This window comes from Apis mellifera, linkage group LG1 (assembly GCF_003254395.2).
Source record: "Apis mellifera strain DH4 linkage group LG1, Amel_HAv3.1, whole genome shotgun sequence".
Lineage (NCBI taxonomy): Eukaryota > Metazoa > Arthropoda > Insecta > Hymenoptera > Apidae > Apis > Apis mellifera.
This window is the reverse complement of record NC_037638.1, coordinates 10,034,883-10,048,722: the sequence shown is the minus strand read 5'-3', so window position 1 is coordinate 10,048,722 and position 13,840 is coordinate 10,034,883. Positions and strand designations below refer to the sequence as shown.

Sequence of the window (13,840 nt, the reverse complement as noted above, 5' to 3'; positions counted from 1 at the left end):
ATTCTGTATTTTTCAGTTTCCATCGATATTTACAGTTCGACGATACATCTATAAATATCGGTCTAATACACGGATACATAGGTTTTATGAAAGATCGTCCCTTGGCTATGGAACAATGGTTAAAATTTATATCTCAGTTATCGAAATGGAGTTACGTTTTAACGAATATTAAAGTTGAAGTGATGAATCAGACATTTTATTGAATCGAGAATTTTTTTATTATTATTTTCGACGCAGAGAGAATTCCTATAAGTTTTTGTGCTATTGGTTCGTGAAATTTTTGAATAGGTTATAGTTTTATAAAATTCAAGGTATCTCAACACTTCGATATTGAAATTTTTATATAACAGATTCTATTATTCTTCTAAAATTATACGAATATTAATTTCAATTTATAAATTGATATAAAAATTTAAATTTATCTCACCATTTATATTCGCAATGAGTATTGAATTTTCTAAATAAAAACAAACAGTGAAATATGAGAAAGAAAAATTTTAAAAATTTAAACAAACAAGCAAATAATACTTATTATAATCTTCTCAATTGCACTAATATATACGATCGCTAAGTATCATGAAAATCCCTCATAAACTCTAAATATTCTTCCACACGATCTTCATATACACGCACATTACCATCACTCGTTCATTTTTATCCCCTGCTCTCTCCCATTTCCCAAGATTTAAATTCTAAAAAATTTGAAATCGCGTAAAACCCACGAGCATAAAGAGGGAAATTTTCCCGGTCTTGTAACTACGGATAACGAGCCAGCCATCCCCTCCCCTCCCCTCCCAGTAGGGTGGGTATTAAGAATTTTATTGCACGAGATGCGTCACACTAGAATATCCAGGTAATATCGAGGTTCGATCACGAACAGACTATCTAAGAGCTGACTGGTCCGGATGCCGATTTTATAGCTCGATAACGTCCTCAGGTAAGAGCCGCTGGAGCACTCCTCCTTGTCTCTACCCCTTACCTCGTATGCATACGAGGGGCCCACGCATCCTGTGTTTTATGGATGCGCAGAGAGAAGAGGTTCGATATAACCTCGAGGTTCGAGAGATCCTGGAACTCCACCTTCGACCTCGTTCGATTCACTCCAGGATCATTCTTCTCATCCCCTCTCCTTGTTCTTTATCTTTCCCCCGTCTTCCCATCTATCTCTTTCCACAGTTCTTTTCACAGAAGAATTTTCCATGCCAACGATGACGCTCGAATTTACAAGATGGATCCTCCTCGTCTCGTGGATAACCGGGTGAAACGGGTGATTCGCGCGGGAGAGACGAAATGTGGGAAGCGTAATGGAAGTTCGATAATTCGGAGGATGTCAAATTGAAATATCCTCATGAATGTATGTATTTTGAATAATGGGACGGGGCGAAACACGCGGCAGAAACGTGGAAATCCAGTCGTGGGGATGAATTAACACTTTGAGCGAGGGGATCTAGTGTCTAGATGGCGCCACGTGTCTCGAAGAAGATTTGCATTCTTTAACTATTGCATTTCGTGTTTCTTAATCAATTAATTTGAGAAAGTTGTGGGAAGAAAGTGACGAGAGAAAAAGTATTTCTGTCTGATTGACTGATGAATCAATGTAACTTGTTTATAAATATGCTATAATGTAGTGATTTCGAAAGATGATTATTTGATAATATATAATGTAATTGATTTATTATTTCATTCATGATTCAAGGAATTTGTTTTTTTTTGAATGCGAATGAACCATTGTTTCTAAGAAAATTAAGACTGAACATATTTATAGTCAAAAAGTTGTATAATTGATGCATCAATGAATGAGAATTTTATTCTTTCTTTCTTTCTTTCATCCTGAATCTTGAACTTTTTATAAATTTCCAAATTATTATATGAATAAATATAATTCAATTATTGAGCGAGGGGATTTAGTATCTAGATGGTGCCATGTGTCTTGAAGAAGATTTGCATTCTTTAACTATTAGGTTACTTAGGTTTCGTGTTCCTTTTAATCAATTAATTTGAGAAAGCTGTGACGAGAGAAAAAGTATTTCTGTCTGATTGACTGATGAATCAATGTGACTTGTGTTTGTTTATAAAAGCTATAATGTAATGATTTCGAAAGATGATTATCTGATAATGTAATTGATTTATTATTTCATTCATGATTCAAGGAATTTGTTTTTTCATGTATGTTTTATTCCACATTGTATTCCAATAATAATAAAAATATTTTTTCATATCATCATATGCTTAATTATTTTAATACAAAACATAATTACTATTAATTTTAATATTTATTCTTTTATAATCGACTGTAAATTACACATATATCGATTCTCATTTTCGTTTTCTTTTTAATCTGGCTCCTGCATTACACTATTCAACGATCCAGAGATAAATTCAATTATACAGAAATATGCGAGAAATGTAATTTCTTACATTTCGTTGATAAATGGACGGAATTTAACCCAGATTTAATTTCGACTATGCACGAATTAGGATCCCTCTTTTCCAATCGCGTCGTCATAAAACTAAACTTCGCAGACGGCAATTAATATCGCAATCGATATAAACGACGACCCCGATATCTCGACGGTTAATTGAAGATAGAGAGAATCGAGCAAGTTTTTGCCACGTGGCAATTTTCTTCTCGTCGCGCAACGTCCTTCCTTCCTTACACGTTGTATCCAATATTTTCCGCGGTATGCTAATTTCGGTGAAATGGAGGAGCGAGCAATTAAAGTTTCGATTGGAAACTCGTTTGCACCTCGAACAAATTAGGTTGATCTGCGATTGTCTTATTAAATTAAGGTAGTATTTTCGTTTATGTTATGGCATTCGCGTGTTATTAATGGAAAAGTTGACGCGGTTGAATTTATTTAATTCTGCAATTTGTTCGATTTTATTATTGAAGGTTTCAAATCATAATTTGTTGGAGGATGAAAATACTTGAAAATAACGATATTATTCTTTGTATGATGTAAAATTGTTTTATTTATCTTTATTAAAATTAATTTTCGAATAAAACTTTCATTTATTGTTTCAGAATTCTCTATTAATTATAATTTTACTTAAATTTTTAATAAATAATAATATTATATTTTATATATAATCAATTAATATAATTAATTCAAAAACTACAATATAATTTATTTAAAAAAATTAATTTTTAATGTAACTAATTAATCTATTATTATAAATTTATTAACAACTACAACGGTAGAACTACAACGGTATATAAAAATCTCTTGAATTTTGTTCCTTTTCTTTCTTTGACCTCAGTATCGTAGAAAAATCTTTTCAAATAAAAATATTATTTATCATAAAGTGAATCGTGTTATATTTTACTTTGCTACGAATTTCTGAATTATCAATATGACAGTCTCTTTTGTTGTTGCCACTAAATGTCTCTGGAACTTCAACGAGGAATAATCGTGATTTAATTAAAATTCGAAATTTCTTCTAATTATTTTCGTATATTACTATTTTAAAGTATTTATATTATCAAAAATGTTGTCTAGAAAAGAAAATTGAAACAGTGTTATTGAACAATCCACATTCCACGCTCGAAATTTATTTATAATCGAAACCATTTTCCAAATGAAAGCCTTTACAATCCTTCGACTCAATCGTGTATTATGGAACGATGGTTTATCGTCCCCTTCCTTTTGCTTTCCCTTTTAACACCCTCTTACTGTCACGCTCCCCAAATCTACGCGGGTACACGACGAACACGACGATCTTGGGACAAGGCAAAGGATATGGCAAGGGTCCCGCAATGGTGGTCGATAGCGTGAAATCGATGGCCATCGAACGACGGTTTATTGAAATACCATCATGAATCGAGCAACGAAGAAGCCCGGGGCAGGAATTCCAATTTCGACCCTTCCAGATGACATCGTCCCTCTTAACGATTATGACTACGCCTAATTATATCCTAGTCAGCACATTCCACGGATCTCGACCGTCTCGAAATCAAGCACCAGCGATTGGCTTCCGTGCTACTTGCGCAAAGGTGAAAAAGGAATATGATCGGGTAATTGCATTTTTCCTACTTCTCTTCATCAGTGATATCGTTCCTACGACCTCCTGTTTCATTAATTACGACTATATATAAAAGATGCCTCGTTATTCGTGATGCAACTAAATAGGGGATGATTCCTCGAGAAAAACAAAGGAATATAATATTTTTTTATTCGAATAAATTTTTTCCTTTTGAACTCCTTTTCGATTTTGAATGCAAATGAACCATTGTTTCTAAGAAAATTAAGATTGAACGTATTTACAGTCAAAGAGTTGTATAATTGATGCATCAATGAATGAGAATTTTATTCTTTTTTTCTTTCTTTCATCCTGAATCTTGAACTTTTAAATTTCCAAATTATTATATGAACAAATATAATTCAATTATTGAATAAATAATAAATAATAATAATTTTTTTTTAATTTTATAATAAAAAAAAAGATGAATAAAATATTGGAATAAAAGTATAAACAGGAAATTTATCCATCAGTCTGTTTATATTGATAAAATTCAATATACAATAACAGTTTTCAAAGGACGTGCGTTTTATTGAAATACAATGTTCTCTCTTAGTTTCGGAAATAAAAATAACGGAAAATTTTCACTACAGTCCATCCGTAATCTGTTTAAAGTTAAAATATTTTACCATTGTGATATCCAGCAGGGCAGAACATTAGTAAAAAGAGGAAATTGTTGCGTAAAATGTCTGTAAACGAGATAGAGAAAGGAAAAGAAGAGAGTTGAGAAGAGGAAAAACGATAAGCAAATACATTAAATACATGTATAATAAATATATTGTTATAATATTTTTTTTTAAACGCGCAAAATTTATATTGTAAAGCGGAAAAATCAATTCTGATACCGCATGAAAAATTAGCCCAACAAAGTAACCATGCTTTTAAACTAATGAAACGAAACGAAACCCGATTAAGGTCAGACTACGTGAGCTCAACTGCATCGAGCTAAAAATACGTAGACATCATAAACTTGAATTTTCGATAAACCTCCTTGCATCTCTACCTACATGCATCTTGAGTGGATATGTTTACCTATCAGCACTTTGTTGATTTTTCTTTTTACAAATTAATTTCTATACACAATGCTTTTACACCAGCATTTTTTTCACTATTATTAATAAAAAATGCTGTCACTATATCAGTAGCCATGAAAATTTAGGAAAAATATAAAATTGAGACGAATTTTAATATTTTACATTCTCAGAATTAACTTTATCTCCACACAATTTCTTTTTTGCAATAATAATAATTAAAAATTGAAATATTTAGAACAATCGAATTGGGGAAAAAACGGAGAAAATTTTGAAAATTGTTGCCGAGATCAAATACGTCTGAGCCATCCGTTTAACCGAAGTAGCAAGGTATGCACCTGTGCATGGTATATTGTGGTAGCAAATAGAACACTCGACATCTTGAAGCTCAAGATGCGGACGAAATAATACCGGCAACTAGAACGCAATACAATAGAGTTACGGCGTATCTGATTCCACGAATCTATGCCGAAAAGGACTAGGAGGCAGGGAGAGAATTCCAAATCTCTGAGATATCACGAGAGGTCATGGCATCAAATCTTGCGTGAGACAGAGCTTCTGCCCGGCCTTCTGTGTTACCGAATCACATTACACGAAGGAAGAACACACGAACACGTCCACGTCGACGTACAATATCGGCTAATATGACAACCACAGACGCATAACTTCGATCAACATAATCCAGGAATTATACAACGCGATGCTACACGAGCTAGGATAATTCTAGAGTCAGAAACATGAAACCTATTGGCCATGAAACTTCATTTTACCAGGATTTTTTTAAAAATTGTAAAAAAGATGTATTTCCTTCGAACGTAATTTTAAATTTAGGGGAATATATATTATGGATTATGGAGATTTAATTAAGATATCGATTTAAGATATCAAATTTATTGTAAAACTATAGCTTCATAGATTTTAAGTCGATATTATCAATATGATTATGTGAAGTATATAGAGATATAATTTTGCATATGTTAGACTTTCTATGCATTAATTGAACATTTGAATATGTCTTAATTACATGAAAGTCTATCTATTAATCATAATACATTTTAGATATTCTCATTAGCATGATCTGGATTTAAGTGGAAAATTTAGAATTCATAAAGACATAATCCTTCAATTCGAGCACGAGATTTGGTCTAAGATTTTTATATAATTTAAAATTCACAAAGGCAATCCTTAGAACGAGGATAAAATTTTGATCCAAACGTTTAAGAAATATAATGAGATCATAGAGCCAATAATACCATTTAAAGCTCGTTTGAAAAAGTTGAAAACTTTTATATTTGATTTAATTCTCCTTCTAATTAACATTTATTCCCACTAGAAATAACAAAAACAAAAGACAAAAATATATTTCTATCCAAAACAATGCATCCAAAGATTATCATTACAACCCAAGAACTCTGTCTAAACACATTGCTGATAGTTCTAAATATTATATCAAGTAAATCTATTCGTACTGTCATCTTACACGTTTTCCATCTTCACACGTTTCCCAATTCCTCGAAAACAACTGTAACAAATTTCATTCAAAGTAGCTAGCCGTGTTTAGCTTCACTAGTTCACCCATACCTACGTCTTGGGTTAATCTATCTATTGTTTCCCCTCGACGTATTTTACATTCACGCTAGGTGAGCCTAGTTCCCACCTGAGAGCAGTCTCTCGTCTTTCCTCGGTCACGTTTATTTATCTATACAGACTTCGTCGTTGGTGTCGTAGAATTTAGATACAATTACTTGACGATCTAACACTAAAGGAAACGCTTGAGCATTTACGTTGTAACTTGAACAATGTAAGTACTTTGGTTACTTTATAAATAAGTTCACGGATGTTGATTGTTTCAGTAATTGCATCTTCTAATCGAGCTGACAATGAAACATAAATTTACTGATATCAACTTGTTTGCGATTGGGTTTTGCATTGATATCGACGTCAGATTATTTCTCAATATTATTTGAATAAAAAGTTTTTTAATTTTAATTCACATATGAATATAGTATATTATGAAAAACTATGATTGGAATCAAATAAAAACATATCCAAGATATTCCCTATCATTCACTATCTCTCTTCCCTAATTTAAATTTCTGATTGATTACGATAAATAAGACTGGAATAAGATTAAAATAATTTCTCCTGGAACGAGGTATCCCATAAAAAATCGAAGATACAAGGATCTTATCTATCACTAAATTATCTTGACTATGATTTTAAAGAAATAAAAAAAAAGAAACTGTGTACTTGCGAGGAATCAAACCGGATGGAATAAGAAAAGGGGAAAGTAATATAGAAGCACTTTGGATGGGAAGGGTTGCGTTGGAGGAAGTGATTTTCGGATGGATGGATCAAAGAGGACCAAAAGGAATTCGGAATGGATGAGTAAGTGCTCGAAAGATCTGTTGGGTGAGCGGATTCTTTGTGTCCGTTTCCGGCTCTGCTGACAGAAGGTTGCAAGGATTAATCATTTCCCTTGAGAGCCTTGGGGTAACGCGTTTAACGCCATTCTCACCTGAAAAATTAGAATACGTTTCCCAGGGCTTCCACGAGGGAAGAATTAGGTCATTAGAATAGGGAAAATTCGCCACCTCGAGCTGTCTAATTAATAATCTCGTGACTAGAATTCCGGCTGCCTTTGAATCCTGTATAATTCTCGGCTTCGCCGCTAGTCGGCGCCTCGGTAGATTCCGCCATTACGTAACCTTCGAATTAATGTGTTTCGCGCAGCTATGAATTTTTGTCGGGGATGTTATAAACGAGAATATTTTTTTAAATTCGCGTGGAACAGCGTGCTACGTGCTTCGACTTTGTTCAACTCGTGAAAATGTCGCGAAATTAGATCTTCGTGCTCCGACTTGGAAATTTCGCACGGTATTATTTTTCCTCGCTTTTGAATCAGTAAAATATGAGATCATTATCGAATTATTATATATAAATATTTCGCATTTTTTAAATAGAATTTATTATTTCTTTTTTTTTGCGAGAGTATAAGAAATGTTTTTATAATATTATACGAGAGTGACGAGAAACGATAGGATACGACGATGGTTTCTGCGACCTTTTGAAAAGAAAATAAAGGTTTAACTTGTTTCAGATGGATTGAAAATGAAGGATGGGATATATTGATTGGAGATGAACGTTATGGAAAGTAAAGATCGAAGATGGAATAGGTGGAAATAAATGGAATGGTTCCTTTTTTCTTCCTCCTAATTTTTTAACCGAAAGAAAATGTTCGAAATGGAAGATAGGAGGAGGAATATGAAGGGAGAGGGTGCAAAGTAAATTCGCGTAAAAAGATAACTTCGTCTTTTCGTGTGTGCAAAAAGCACCTGGTCATAATTCAAACGGAATTCATTTTATTGTACTTGACGATATTTCTGACTTTTGCGCGTCGTATTAATATCACAATCCTCGTTAAAACCACCCTAAAAATAAAAAAGTTGATTACAAAAATCGTTATTCGAATTCTAAATTATTCGTTGAAAATTATTATAATAATAATTCGCGTTGTAACAATTCCAAACGATTTAAGATGTACAATAATATATTTTCATTGGTTAATCAGGTTAAGCAGGAAAGGATCGAAACTAATTAAAAATAGAAATTTTCCTAACGAATCAACGTATAATAATATTCTTAATTATAATATACCGAACGATATAAATTCACGAAAAACACGTAAATTCACAAAACCAATGAAAATCAAATAGAAAATGAATACCGAGATTAATGAACACAGCGTCACACAGCCATTTTTCACTTAGTATGAGAGAGAGAGAGAGAGGAAAAAACGAAAGCTCCTAAAATAGTTTCCATTGAATTCTATAATGTTCATGAGCCGCGACACGGAGGCCGAGGCGCGAGTAACCCAGATCTGGCCTTCGCTTAAAGGCCAACGAAAAAAAAAAAAAAAAAAAAAAGGGGGTCGCGCTATCGCAATCGACGTTCTTTTTTTTTTTTTTTTTTCTCGCGATGGCGGCATCGCATGCGGCCCACGTAGTTTTCCGCCAAAGTGCATACACGTGTCGGTCGAATTATCGGCCGCTTAAAACGGCGCAGAAATATTTTAGGGGAAAAGGGTGACGAGAAGACCTCGCGCGAGCAATTAATTCTGCAGCGTTTAACTTAATTTACCCTTTAATGCCGGAAAATTTATCTGGGAATGCGCGTGCTTTCAGCTTAATCGTTGCACGGATTTCGCGGCGTTTCGCGCGGTTGCGAACGCCCTCCCTCCCCTTCCTACCCCCTCCCCGTGATGAGGATTTCACGGGATCTTTTTTTCGAAATTTTTCCGACCCGATCAGATACAGATATTGACCGAGAATGGGATGAAAAAATTTGGGTATTTGGAATTAGTGGAGATTCCATGGGATTTCTTTTTTTTTGGAAATTTTTCTGATACGATCGATACCGATATCGAACGAGAATGGGATTAAAAATTATTTGGATATTTGGAGTTAGTGGAGAAGTTAGAGGTTTTAGATAGATTTGATCACAAATATAATGCTCGTCGATTAAAGGGAAATTTGAACAGAAGTGAAATTCTTTTTTTAAATAATAAGAAGAGATATATTAGCAACAAAGAAGGGAAAAAAATTCTGTAGTTGAGGAAAATTGGAGTGGCATCTAAAAATGATCAAGGGAAATTTAATCTGAGTGATAATTAAATTGTAGTTTATCAATATTCGTATTATTTCTTGGTATGTTAAAAAATAATAGATGAGGGATTTAAGATGCTCAAATTAAGTAGATAATTCTGTACGTGATATAACGTTATTTTATAAGTGGTAAATGGTTCTTGATTGTACGAATTATTATTAAATAGGTAGAGAAATCTATGTGGAGAGCAATGAATTTATTACTATCTCTGAAACATTCAACGTCTATTAGCTATCACTTATTCCATTATTAGTGGTGGATGTTGTCATTATTCATTAGATATTTATCAATTTTATGAAACATTAAAATAGATTTTTGATTAGCATATCATGCAGATCAATTTTATGCTATGTATAGTTAACAAATGTCAACTAGACATGTATTTCTGGATATGTTAAATTATTTCTATTCATAATTGTAATTTACGATTCTTATAAAATATATTTTCAATAATTTTCCTCCCAGAATCAATATCAATTAATCTAATTAATTAAACTCTTATAGTATTCGAATTATTTAATCGTATCTTTTGAATTTAATAATTTTAATTCAGTAGCAAGAGGCAATTTCGATTTTTATATTAATTTGAAATAATCAATTTGTAAAACGATATTTTTCGAAGCTTGTTTATTCATTATTTTTTAAGATTCAATTAATCGTTCGAAATTATTATCGAAAAATTTTCGTTCAATCTGTAATTTAATTTACTCGTTAATTTTAATAATCGTCAAAGCTATATGTTGCTAATCGTGATTGAGATTTATTATATATCACGTTCAATCTATAAATAATTCAACTCATTGAACAGAGAAAAAATTGCTTTTACGATAATCGCTTGCGTGTTAAAAAATAATATTTAACACATTATGAAAAATTATATTTTAATGATATATATTCTCGAAATATACCATAAATATTAATATACTAAATATTTGAATTTGGATTGTATCATAAAGTGCATAAAATTTTAAATTTGCTTATTTTATATTCTTTTAGAATTATATCAGAAAATCAATCCATGTTCCAATGGTTTCTATGAATAGAAATTTCATTATTCGTAAAAAATTTAATCAAAAATATTCTTACCGTCTTTTAAAAATTGTTCAAATGTATCACTACGTCTTTGAAGCTTGCCTATACCACTTGCCTGACAGAGACTGACATATTCCACTTCTCTGCTCACGACTGTAATCTGTAATCGATACTACTCAAGAAACAATTGGCTTGTTTTATTTGCCTCATCAAGATTGACCTATTCCACTTATTTGATTAGTCTACACTATTTTTATCTATTTAATGAAACTATCGATTTCATTATTTTTATTTCTCCTTCTTATTTTTCGATAAAATAAATCTTCGATGATTCACTTTTCATCTCGTTAAAATTGCTTTATAATAATTCTTGTTCGAGATTTCATTATTTATTCAAAAACAACTTCATCAAATATAAGAAAGAGGAAAAAAGGTAACTACTGAAAAATTATCCAGAATAATTTCCTTAATAGAGTAGAATTTGTCACGCATGATTTTTAAGAAACTCCTTCCATTCAGAAGATGAAACAATATTCGTACGTACGTGTGGAGCGTGCACGCGACGTAATATTCCATCCCCCCCTCACAAAATGTGACAAGACGAATTAAATATTAAACGGCGAGGCAAGTTGAAACAACTGTTCACACAGTTATTACTACGATTCTTCAACCACAATTTTCCCGCCACCGCGTAAATTGTATGAAATATTCAGAAATGTAATCCGAACGGAATGAGAACTGTAATCGGAGTAAGATTCTCACCGCTTGAAACTGCCGGCGTAAATCACGCGAAACGTTCAACGGCGCGATATTAAGGCCTTGAATAAGTGACGAAGGAAGCGACACCGGTGATTAACATTCGAGCCTTAATACTTTTCTATAGCTCTTCTCTCTCTCTCTCGAATCCGCTTTAGGAAATTCTATCTTAATATCGTATAGATTTTCATTCCTTCTTTTTTTTTAAATTCCAACTTTCTGCACTCCATGTTCAAGATACTCTTCGTAAATGGAATGTGATATTAAAAATATATATATAAGGAATTAGTAATAATTTAATTTGCATTCCTTAAAACATTTATAATCATCTTTCAACAATATCTATCTTATCATAAATTTTGGGATTAGTATTTATATAGTCATGCAGTAAGAGTGCAATGGAAAGAAAAATGCGAAGCTTCAAGCTTGAAGAACATATAATACATGCATCATGAAAATAAATTATTAATTAGTTACATCAAAATTATAAGTTTGAAGAACTCAAAGAATTCTGATCAAATAATGTACATGTATCACTCTTCACATTTTTCCTATCATTTGTGACCATCAATTGTGATCATAGTTTATTTATAGATATACAAGTATATAAAATATTCTATAAACAAACTAATGCTCACAAATAGAGGATTTATTAGAGTGTATATACATAGATCAGCAAATGCAAGCAAAGTATTACCTTCAACTCGATGAACCGATGAATCAGATCGAAACAAATTCAGAGAGAATGGAATCTCGAAACAAACGATCCATAGCAAGGCTCCCTCGTATCGAAGAACCGAAATCGAAATATCTTAGCCGAGTCGCGATGAGCCTCGATCGCTTTCGATTCGCACGGCAATCTGCGCGTTTGGAACACGGGAGTGTGTCAAATGCCGCCACTGATTGTATCTCGAGAGCAATACGTTACGTCAGAATGTAGCACGGATAGCGTGGCGTGCGGTGAACCTAGTCCGAACGTTGCTTCCTGCCGGTGCGGTGCCAGTTGTTCCGCAACTTGGTGCAATATCGTGGCCCGAAATCTAAATCAACGCTCGTCACCGTGATCAACGTTTGGCTTGACCACGCGACGACGTAAACGCTTTTTGTAATTGAACTGGCCGCCATACTGGCTACAATGCGCACGAGCTTCCAGACGCTTCCGCTTGGGGCGCTGGATTATTTCTAGGTTATGACCGAATTCTGAAATTTTTCGCGTTCAAATCGTAGAAAGATGATTATTTGATATTTTTCAAAGATTAATAAAAAGAAAAATAATTATAAAGTTTTATTATTAATGTAAGTTAAAATTATTCTCGAAAGAAGTATACGATTAACGTAGATTAAAAAACTAGTAAAATAGATATGTTAATAATAATTTATAATAGAATTTATAATAGATAAAAAAACCTGTATAACAAATAATAATTATTTTGTACGAGAATATAGTAATTGTTCAAATCTATTCCTATCGTTTTTCTGTTAAAGAGTCCTTACAGACAACTTGAAAAGAGAAGTTTCTGGGAATGATTAGCGAATCCTAACTGAATAAAAATTCGAAACATACTCATATGTTTCGAAAGCCCTGTTTCGTAAATACCTCATTAGAAATACGACCGGTTGTAGCACATATTTCCTCGAAAGGTTTTCTCGAAACTTTTTTTCAAAACGCGAAAAGCGCGAGACCAACTTCGCTTTCTCGAAGTTCCGGCCACGAATACACGTCAGAATTTCGCTCCACTCTCGTAATAGAGAACGAAACCGGGACAACAATGACTACACGACAACTGGCTCTGGTTTCTTTCTTTTTTTTTTTTCTTTTTTCCTTTTTTTATTTTACACGAACCGGGAGAAATACGGCATCCCCTATATACACGAAAAAAATCGAGTAACCTTCCAGGTCAGGTATTTCCTCTTATTTTTTTTAGCAACCTTCATACTTTCATATAAAAAAAAAATGCTCGTAGAAAAATTTAAGACACGAAGTCTGTTAATCGATTCCAATGGCGATGAACACCGCCTTGATGATGCTTTAAGGAGCTTTAATGAACTTCGTTCAACCGGGATATTGGCTGCGTTTGGATGAGAGCTTTGCGTGTCGTCGTAGAATCTTCAATTTATTTCTGGAATAGTTTCTGACGATGAATTCTGAAGGATCCATCGCTCTTTTAATTCCGTCAGAAATATAAGTTTTTCGTTCAATTCCGTTAATTGCAATTTTTTTTTTATTTGGTTTCTTCATCTTGTCTCTATTTTAATTAATTATTACAAATAATATTAAAAATCTTGAAAGTATTTTATATCATTTATATCATAAATGGATATTTAGAGAATCTTTG

At 32.8% G+C, this 13,840-nt stretch overlaps 1 protein-coding gene across 13 annotated transcripts in view; it reads right to left on the bottom strand.

Annotated features, from left to right (window-relative positions):
* Positions 1–13,840, bottom strand: part of LOC412813 (zwei Ig domain protein zig-8) — a 244,744-nt gene that overhangs the window by 135,710 nt on the left and 95,194 nt on the right. For 2 of the 13 annotated variants that reach the window (XM_026441085.1, XM_026441086.1), the window contains exon 1: positions 12,202–12,350. The exons of 10 other annotated variants lie outside the window; for them this stretch is intronic. The gene's annotated coding sequence lies outside the window, so the exon portion shown is untranslated. Of the gene's footprint in view, positions 1–12,201; positions 12,408–13,840 lie in introns of those variants that run through there. One more of the 13 variants, XM_016917015.2, reaches the window with a different exon arrangement.